This window comes from Nycticebus coucang, chromosome 12 (genome assembly GCF_027406575.1).
Source record: "Nycticebus coucang isolate mNycCou1 chromosome 12, mNycCou1.pri, whole genome shotgun sequence".
Taxonomy (NCBI): domain Eukaryota; kingdom Metazoa; phylum Chordata; class Mammalia; order Primates; family Lorisidae; genus Nycticebus; species Nycticebus coucang.
In genome coordinates this window covers 50284177-50294857 of record NC_069791.1, presented here as the reverse complement: position 1 = coordinate 50294857, position 10681 = coordinate 50284177, and the positions used below count along the sequence as shown (strand labels likewise).

At 37.9% G+C, this 10681-nt stretch overlaps 1 pseudogene; it reads left to right on the top strand.

The window, feature by feature from the left end:
- Window positions 1–7743: 7743 nt before the first annotated feature.
- On the top strand, window positions 7744–9480 carry LOC128562628 (tigger transposable element-derived protein 2-like; annotated as a pseudogene).
- Window positions 9481–10681: the final 1201 nt, after the last annotated feature.

The window sequence follows — 10681 nt, the reverse complement described above, 5'->3', positions numbered from 1 at the left end:
TTGGTCAGTTTGAATCAAGCTACAGAACGTGGGCGCAGGCTTTACAGAAACAGAAGCAAGTGTTAGTTTCAAGGTCCCAGGAAGTTAAATTTCTACAAATTCCTATGAACTGAGTCACCATGGGGAGGATTTTGCAGGAGTATCCTTGGGCTCCTGTGGGAAGACTTTTGCTCTTTCAGATCTTACTTTTCCCGGGTATCCTCTCTCATACTCACTGGGGTCTGTTAGAGCTGCTCATCCCCAGGTAACAGCCCAAGCACCCTGGCCAATTGGTCTAGATGTCTGCTTTCTTAATAGGAAGAGAGGCTGTGCACAACTTCTCAAACCTAAGAACCTCTCGGGGTTGGTTGTTGTTGTTGTTTTGGGTTCTTTTGCAAGCACTAGGACAACAATATCTGTTGGCATTAACACCCTGGTCATTTGTATCACTACTGTTAATAGCACCAGTAATTGGATGGCCAGCCACAATAAGGCAGGCACTTCCTGGAACAGAGCAAAAGCCCCATCAGATCAGAAAGAAAACTACATCATCAAAACCAACATGAATCCTGGGAACACAAGAGTTATAGCCACAGCCCTCTTCCCTAAAGTGGAACAAAACAAAAGATATCCACCTTTACCACAAGGATGCATTCTCCTTATCACACGCCCAGGTTTAGCCAAGAACTCAACTGTGCAGTCTGAAAGGTGACAAGTTTGGGCTCCCTCTGAAGCACTGGCTGAAAGGCAGGGAAAATTCAAAGCGAGAATAAGCTGGCTTACCTAGTCTTCTGAATTAGAAGAGTTAGTGGGTCTTTATGGAAAAGGTGAGCTGGCTTATCTAGGCAGAATTAGTAGAAAAGGTTGGCTGGCTTATGTTATTAATCCAAATCAGGTTTATATGCGTCACATGGCACCAAAAATGTTAGAGTTTCAGGCAGCTGCCTGAGTCCTCAGTTCTTGGAGTGTTCTTGCTCAAAGAATAACCAGACATCCCAAAGTAATACAAGCATGAAAGAAAATTTATGGAGGAAGAGAAAGTCAGGTTTACAGAGTAAGAAAGTTTACTTATCTTCACCATAGACAGCGATTGGATTTCCATTGCCACGCAAATAGGCAAAGAAACAAAGCCTGGGGTCCTTTTTGTGTGTGTGTGAAATGTTCCTTCAACTGTTTCCCACTTAAAGATTTGTCTTGTCTGTCTTTTTTAGTTATGTGTATGTCTTTAAACTCTAAATGTCCCAGTGTTTGCTGAGACACTTTGTGTGCCCTGTGGATCACACCTTGAACCCTCAGGCAAACATTTACAGTTCTGAATATCCTTCATTTCCTGTGTCAGCTGAGCCTCTAGGTCAGGGAGAGGTGAGCGCCTAGTGTCTTCTCAGCTAATTCCCGGACATGCAGACTACCCTGGATATGCACACTGCTCCTTGGAATCTAAAATAACCAAAATTTTAGATTCCCAGAAATATGTTGGAATTTCTTGAAGCTCAGTATAGATACGTTATTCCTGGAAGTTTTTAATGTTTTGGTCAGCTGTTTGTCTCAGTTGTTACGATTGCTGCCTCAGGAAGTTAAGCAATTGTCCCTGGTGTTTTTGACAAACACCCTTAAAAATTATGAAGAGTAGATGAATTTAAACAGTCTGAAGGTGAGCAAGCAAGCTTCAACCACTGGAAGAAAAGGAGATTTCCAGGGAAAAGAGTTCCTGGAAACACCATACCAGTATCCTGGCTGGTACTAAGGATACACCCATAATCCTGACTCACACTGGAGAAGAGCCCAGGGTGGTACTCCGGGCTCACTTTCCCATTTCAGCCATACTTCACTTCCCCATTTCAGCTATACTGATAAGGGTAATAAAAGCCTTTTGCAACTGTGTGGGAGTGAGGTGACACTTTGTCAGTCTCCACTCTGTTTTTCCCCTCTATAAAAACTTTCCTTGTCCCTGGATTGGCTTCCTCTTCTTTCTTATGGACCCTCGCCTCAGTTCTATGTCAGAACCTCTCAGGAGACCCAGTGATATAGTTGACATGCAGTAAAACCTGAAATTCAGCTTTAAATATCCTATGCTTTTATGTGTCAAAATAAGTTGTGGTTTTCCAAAGTGTCAGATTTCCATGTATGAGTCCTAGATCTGAAATCTAGAGCCTCTTTGTGAAGTAGTTAATTTCTTTGGTCTTGGTTTCCTTCTACATATATAAAATTAGATATTAGACCCAAGTCACAGGGCTGCTGTGAAGATTAAATGAATTCTTTATAAAATATTTAGTCTCTGGCATATAGAAGCACTATAAAAATGTTGACTATAATGATTGCTATATTTTTATTATCCTGATTGTTATTATCATTAGCCAGTACAAACTTTTGTTACTTTTATGGTTTTGGTGCTTTGGCTAATACAAGGAGCATATGTCCTCAAACTTGGCAAAGTAGTTTGGGTTGAGAACCACTTATATAACTTATAACTTTGAGTAAGGAATCAGTTATAAATCAGCAGTATCTGTTCAATGAACTAGCCTGGAGCAATAGTTAAGGATGAGCATTTTTAAGCAATGTAAAGATTTTTAACTATTCTCTGGGCATTCTAAGAAGTATTCAGAATAGAAGAAGATTTCTTCATGGCAGAGCAAGACTTCAGTTTATTTTATTTGGCTATTCAAAAAAAGCATGAATAATCACTTGCTAGGTAACATCAACCCTCATCCCACTAAGGGCAATGTGAAAAGCTGCAAAATGTTTCGAATCACCTCAAAGGGATTAGTGAGAATACACAATATTGAAGAACACTATAGAAATTCCAGAGAAAAGTGAAATATAGAAAAAAGAGCTGCTTTTTATTACCCTTTCACACATTTTAAATAGAAATGAGGAAACTGAAGAGCTAAGCAGGGCTTTTGAAAGTCTTAGATCTCAGGGTAATTCCAGTCTTCAAGTAGGTGTTTCAGGGACTGAGAATTCAATACGTCTGATTGGTTCACCAGAATGCTACACCCCAGGCAGGATTTTCCAGTCTTGGCACTTTGAGTTGATTATTCTCTTGTTAGGGGCTATCTGGTCATTATAAGACAGGTTTAGGAACATCCATTTCTTTTGCCTTCTAGATGCCTGTACCCACCCCACTTATTCACCACTAACCTCCCACTAAGTCGAACAACCAAAAAATACGTAAGGACCTTGCTAAATACCCTTTTAGAGAAAAAATTATAACATTCGGACAGAAAAACACTGCCCTAGCGGTAAACTGATCTAAGAGTACTAAGAGTAGACTGACCTTTGAAGGCAATGAAGCTCAACTTCAGATCCTTTCTATCATAAAGATTGAAGGGAAGTGATACTAGATTGCTAGTGCCTGTGATAAATCATTGGAAGTACATTAAATTTTTTTCTGCAGGTAGTTTTGGTCAAAGAAAAATTATAGTGGACAAAATAAATAGTCAAGAAAGGGTTTTTTCAAGACTATTACAGTAGGGGAGAGGAATTCAACTCAACTCTGCTAAGATGGAAGACTTTTATATATTGGAGTGAGCTGGTGAGAAAAAAACAGAGAATGTTGGGGGAAATTTTGTTTGTATAATTCGGCCATCTGTATTTGTTAACTAGTGCCTATGAAAGTTAGTTTCCTATGCTTCCAAAGAATCTGGGAAATAAGGACACTGTCTTTCCTGATGATATTTTAGAAGGATGGCTCCCACATCCTTGAAAACGAGATTCTTAGGTTGTAAAACTAGAAAGAGGCTGGGAGATTTATATTTAAAGGGACACAGAAACAGAAGTTATAATTACAAATTTCCAAAAAAAATGAAAAGTCAGGGGCCTGTAGACAGAAAATGTTTGTATAAAGTTCAGTCCAGCTAAGAGAATTTTTTTTTTTTTTTTGAGACAGAGTCTCAAGCTATCGCCCTGGGTAGAGTACTGTGGGATCGCAGCTCACAGAAACCTCAAACCCTTGGACTTAAGCGATTCTCTTGCCTCAGCCTTGACTACAGCCCCCCCCCCCACAATGCCCAGCTATTTTTTGGTTGTAGTCATCATTGTTGTTTGGCAGGCCTGGGCTGAATTCTAAGCCGCCAGCTCTGGTGTATGTGGCTGGCACCCTAGCCACTTGAGCTACAGGCACTGAGCTGGCTAAGAGAATATTAAGATTAACATTATTCTAGATTTCAGAAAATTATTACAATATTTTTTTCAAGACAAAATTCAGCACTCAACAACAATAACAAAAAAAAATTGGACAAAGGAGGAGATAAGACAACCTGAAAAGTAACAAATAGAAATAGTAGGCAGTGGTTAAATAAGTCCAAGGGCACCAGAAAATTCAATATCAGATATAGACTTTATAGTAAGTGTGCTCAAATATTGTTCTAGAAATTAGATTTAGGTTAATACAGTGGTTTCTGGGTATATGCAGGGCATTAGTACCAGGACCCCTGAGTATACCAAAATCCATGTGTATGCAAATCCTGTGGAACCACCTATCCAAAAGTTGGCACTCTGTATTTCATGGGTTTTATATACTGCAAATACTGTTTTTTCAATCCATGTATACACCGACCCAACCGGTTCAAAACCACATTGTTCAACAGTCAACTGTATATATTTAAATATTAAATTATTTCTTAAATTTACCACATTTATATTGTTTAAAATATGTATAACAATATATTTTAATTATATTTTGAATAATAGCATGTTTTAAGTGACCTCAGAAATAAAATGCAAATATTAGAATTTGGGCTGAAATGTGGAAAGGTAGAAAATAGAAACTCTGGAACTAGAAGTCATCATTTTTTTTTTTTTTAAAGACAGAGTCTTGTTCTGTCACCCTGAGTAGAGTGCTATCATGTCATCATGGCTCACAGCAACCTCAAACTCTCAGGCTCAAGTGATCCTCTTGCCTCAGTTTTTATATTTTTTAGTAGAGACAGGGTTTCACTCTTGCTCAGGCTGCTCTCAAACTCCTGAGCTCATCCACCTGCCTTGGCTCCCCCAGGGTGCGAGGATTACAGGTGTGAGCTACTGCTAATTAAAATTGAGATCACTGGAGAAATAGAAATCTTTTCTAGTCCAATAATATGTATCCTTTCTATCTTCCCCAAAAACAACCCAAAACCTAAGAAGCAAACAAAACCAGCATAAACATCATGTTAATGGTAAAGTATTGGAAACTTTTTCTTGGACATCAAGAGCCAGACAAGGTTTTCACCATTATACTTCTATTTAACATTGTTACTTCTAAATTATACTTCTGTTTAACATTGGTGGTCTTGGAAAATGCAATATGTTTTTTAAGTTATAAAGATTTGAAAGAAAAACAAATAGTACCATAAGTATGATTCTGTTTATAGAAAATCCAAGAACATCTATAGACGCATTATCAGAATTAATAAATGAGCTTAGAAGGCAGAAAGATATAAATTCAGTATAAAAAAATCAACTGTATTTGTTTATCAGAAACAACTGAAAGTAAAATTTTAAGAACATATTAGTTTTCAGTTTCTGCTATCAGAAATTATTACAAATTTAGCAGCTTAAACCAGCACCCTTTCATTATGTTTTCATGGCTCAGAAGTCCTGGCACAGTGTGACTCAATCAGTCCTCTGCTTAGTGTCAGACACAGTCAAAATCCAAGTTCGTGCTCTTTTTCTGGAGGCTCTGGAGACTCTGCTTCTCAGTTTTCTCAGGTCTTTGTCATAGTTTATCTAGTTGTGGGGCTTAGGTCTTCCTTCTTTGCTGAATTCTCAGCTTAAGACCAACAGCATTCCTTATCATGCCACCTCCTCCACCGCCCAGCAATGGTGCACGTAGTTCTTTTCATGCTTTAAATCTCTCTGACTTCTTTTGTTGCATTTAACTACAGAAAAATAATTTTAAGGCTCATGTGATTAGATTGGGTCCACCCAAACAATCCAAGATAATCTCTCTATCTGAATGTTTACAACATTGATTACATGTGTAAATTTCCACATTTTCCAGGGTTGTAGGTATCTTTGGGGGGAAGTTCAGCCTGCCACAGATGCCATTTATAGTGACAGGTAATATATCTAGGAATAAATTTGAAGAGATAGATATAAAAATGTCTACCTCAAATCTGTCAAACATTTATAGAAAGAAATTAAAGAAGACTTACTTAAAGGAATGTTAAATCATGGGCAGGGATCAATAAACATGGCAATTTCCTCCAACTTGCCATATCAATTTATTATAACCTCAATTAAAATCCTAGAATGTTTTTTTGTGAAGATTGCAAAGATGATTCTGAAATTTAAATGGAAAAACCCTCAAAAATAACCAGGACATTTAAAAAACAGCAGCAAAGTGGGAAAATGTGCTTTACTAAATGTCACATTTCATTATAAAGTAACAATCATTAAGACAATGTAAGTTGGTAGAAGTATATACAAGTATATCAATGAAACAGAATATGAAGTCTAATAATTGACCGTGCAGACACGGAGACTTGATTTCTGACAATGGTGGTTATATAGAGTAGTGGACAGTCACCAAGACATCATTTGAGAAGTAGAATTTGATTCATCATTACATTGTACACAAAAATTAATTCCAGGTGCATAATACATCCTAGTGTGAATGAACCATAAAACAAATGCTTTCTAGAAAATACAAAAAAAAGCATAATCTGAGAGACTCCATTTGCTCTTGGTGCGGTCTGGCCGCGTCCCGGGCCGGCGGGCCGGCTGGCTCGGCGGGGACACCCGGGTCGCCGGCGTCCACGGCGGAATCCGAGCTCCCTCTGCTGGAGGAAAGACGTCCCGCGCTCTGGGGCTCGCCCGGCGGGAAGAGGCCCTTCCTAACACGGCTCTCTCTGACCTCTTAATTTCATGAGGTTTTCCGAGGCTCCGAGTACCTATACGCCCCCCACAGGAACTACTTCTGTTGGCCCATTGAGGATCATCTTTCACCGGGATTATCGTATCACCATCTTCAGCGAGCTTCCCACCCCATAGCCTTTACATCAGGGCCTAATTTCCACCAATGAACTTTTTTGATGCTTTCTTTAATAATGTGACATCGCCTCTTTACTCCTTCCTCCTTTGCAGTTGCCAAATCCACTAGGTATAAGTCGCGTTGAAGTTCAGAATTTTCTGCCTGGCCGCTTTTGCCTTGCTGGCACTGCTCACTTCTGTCCAGCTCACCTTACCTTGCTTGCTTTTGATTTCCATTTGCACTCAATTCAGGTAAAGTGCAGCCCTTGCCTAAAGAGACAGCATTCCATACAATCCATTGCTTGACAAAGACCACATAGTCAGGGGTGAGCTTTTCATTATATTTTCCTGTATGTCAGCTCTGCAAGTCCTCTCTTGATTTAAGCTATTTATTCCCTTGCATATTTCTCAAAATGTTTCCCTGAGTCTTAAGAGGCTTTATCAAAAAACCTTACCAGCCATGATCGAAATAATTGAGTATGCAATCACACTGTTGTAGAGACCTTGCTAGTACAGTATTGATTCAAATTCTAACCTACAGTGAGATTGCAGTTCATGAAAAGAACTTATACTAAGTAAGGAGGAAGATAAAAATAGGGTTAATTGGAGACAGATATTGTAAGAACTTGTACTTTTCAAACAGGTCAGCAAGGGAAGGGATTCATATTTGTAAATTGGGCATCACATTATCCATCTAGGTCCTATGTGTGAGGGAAGGAAAGAATCTTAAGACCTCATTTTCTATTCTCTTTGTATTGAAATCTAAGTTGTTAATTATCTTGTGCTAGTAAATGCCTAAAATATTAGACCCTTAAAATGCTGGGCAAACACCAGCGTGTGGTGTTGACAATCAAGGAAAAGCTTGACATTATTAAGAAACTTGAGGAAGGCATTTCTTTCAAAAAACTTTCTGTGGTGTATGGAATTGGTGAATCCACCGTTCGTGATATTAAAAAAGAACAAAGAAAGGATTATAAACTATGCAAACAGTTCAGATCCTACTAGTGGGATATCCAAATGTAAATCTATGAAGTCATCGACATATGAAGAACTCGATAGAGTTATGATAGGGTGGTTTAACCAGCAGAAAACAAACAGGATTCCAGTGTCTGGAACAATTTGTGCAAAACAAGCCAAATTCTTTTTTGATACTTTGGGAATGGAAGGTGATTTTAATGCATCATCTGGCTGGCTAACCCCATTTAAGTAGCACCATGGTATTCCAAAGGCTGCTGGTAAAGGAACAAAATTAAAAGGAGATGAAACTGCTGCCAGTGAATTTTGTGGGAACTTTCAGGAATTTGTTGAGAGAGAGAATATAAAACCAGAGCAAATTTATGGTGCTGATCAAACGAGATTTTTCTGGAAATGTCTTGCCATCAAGGATGTTAGCTCTTGAAAATGAGCAAAGTACTTCTGGGTATAGGTCAAGCAGAGAGAGAATCGTTATTATGTGCTGTGCAAATGCTACAGGTTTACACAAACTTAATCTTTGTGTTGTGAGGAAGGCAAAAAAACCTTGTGCATTCAAAGGTTGTGACCTTTCAAACTTTCCTGTCACTTACTTCAGTCAAAAAAGTGCATGGATAAGTTTCTTAATAATGTCAGGCTTTTCCTTAATTGTCAACACCACACGCTTGTGTTTGCCCAGCATTTTAAGGGTCTAATATTTTAGGCATTTACTAGCACAAGATAATTAACAACTTAGATTTCAATACAAAAAGGATAGAAAATGAGGTCTTAAGATCTCAATCTGTTTTCAGACAGTGGTTTGAAGAATACTTTGTGCCACAGGTACAGAAGCATTTGAAATCAAAAGGGCTTCTAGAAAAAGCAGTGCTTCTTTTTGATTTCCCACCAGCTCATCCTGATGAAGAAATGTTGAGTTCAGATGATGGCAGAATAATTGTGAAATATTTGCCACCAAATGTCACAAGTTTAATTCAACCTATGAGTCAGGGAGTTCTAGCCACTGTAAAAAGATACTACCGAGCAGGACTTCTCCAGAAGTACATAGATAAAGAAGTAGACCCAAAAATGTTTTGGAAGAATTTGACGATGTTGGATGCAGTTTATGAAGTATCAAGGGCTTGGAACATGGTAAAATCAAGTACCATAACCAAAGCTTGGAAAAAACTTCTCCCTGATGTTGAAGAGAATTCGGGCATGAACATTGATGAAGGAGCCATTTTAGCAGCTACTTTAGCAACGGTTTTACAGAATACAGAAGAATGTGAACAAGTTGACATTGAGAATATTGATCAGTGGTTTGACTCTCGAAGTAATGACTCAAGTTGTCAGGTGCTCACTGACGGTGAAAGTCCTGAGGACCAGGCCAAGGCTGCTGAGCAAAAGACTTCCAGTAAGACTAGAAAACCGGAACTGAATCCAGAGAAGCATATTAGCCATAAAGCTGCACTTAAATGGACTGAAAATTTACTAGATTATCTAGAACAGCAAGATGACATGCTTCTGTCAGATAAATTGATATTGAGGAGGCTTCAGACCATAAGAATTAGAAAACAGAAGACCTAAAATAACAAAAGTCATTAATAGGGTTCTTAAGTGTTTCAGTGTATTTGCATCTTTTTGATTGTTTATCTGCAGTGAAACTTAATTGAAGTCCCATGGATTCTAAGGCTAAATACATTTTATAAATGATTTTAGGATTAGATGCCATTTTGGATTACTTATGTTCCAGCTCTTTAATGTTGTTTGACTCTAGTCATTGAGCATTGACATGTAATCATTTTATCTACTGTTTCTAATTTGTGTTTTGCTAATTAGATCATAAGTCCTGAGGTCAGGGATCTTGTGTCTATTTTGTGCCTAAATTTTAATGTGTCTAATAAAGGGCCATGCACACTGGAGGCATGCAATAAATCTTACTTAAATTGAAAAAAAAAAAGCATGATCTCTAAAAAGATAAGGTATGACATTATAAAAATTGATTAGCTAAATCTCCTTAAAATTAGGGACTTCTGTTTCTCAAGACACCATGAATAGAATGACAAGTCAAGCTGCAGATGGAAACTATAGTAACACATATATTGATAAAAGGCTCTCTCTCTCTCCTATTATATAAATTACATATATTGTATGTACATAATATGTACATATCATGTATCTACCCAACAGGTCAGTAATACAACTGATAAGAAGAATGTACAAGACTTGAAAAAACACAACACAAAAATATAATATCCAAGTTAATAATGAACAAATGAAAAGGTTCTCAACCTCAGTAGTAGGAAAAGAAATGCAAATAGTTAGAACTACAATTAGATGCCTTTATATACCCACAAAAATAACTATAAATATAAAGACTGAATTATCAAATTTTGGTAAAGTAGATGAAACTATAAAAAAAAACATCTACTGCTAGTGGTAATATAAATTGATATAAGCCACATGGATTGAACATATTCACACCATAGGATGAAAGTATCTGGTCAATAGAAGTTAGTAGATACATATCCCCAAAGAATGGTACAAGAAAATCAGTAATAGCAGCATTATTTACAATAGTAAAAAACACAAAATGACCCAAATGTCTATCAATCTTCCCCATTCATACAAAGAAATACTATATAGTAATGAAAAGTAATTAACTACAGCTGCACCTACTCACATGGATGAAACTCATCAGCAGTGTTGACCATGAGTTTGAAATACTGGCTTGTCGGGCTGCTGCTACTGGGGCTGCCGTGCACTGTGCCACCGCATCTGCATCCGCCAGGGATAGCTCGTTGCC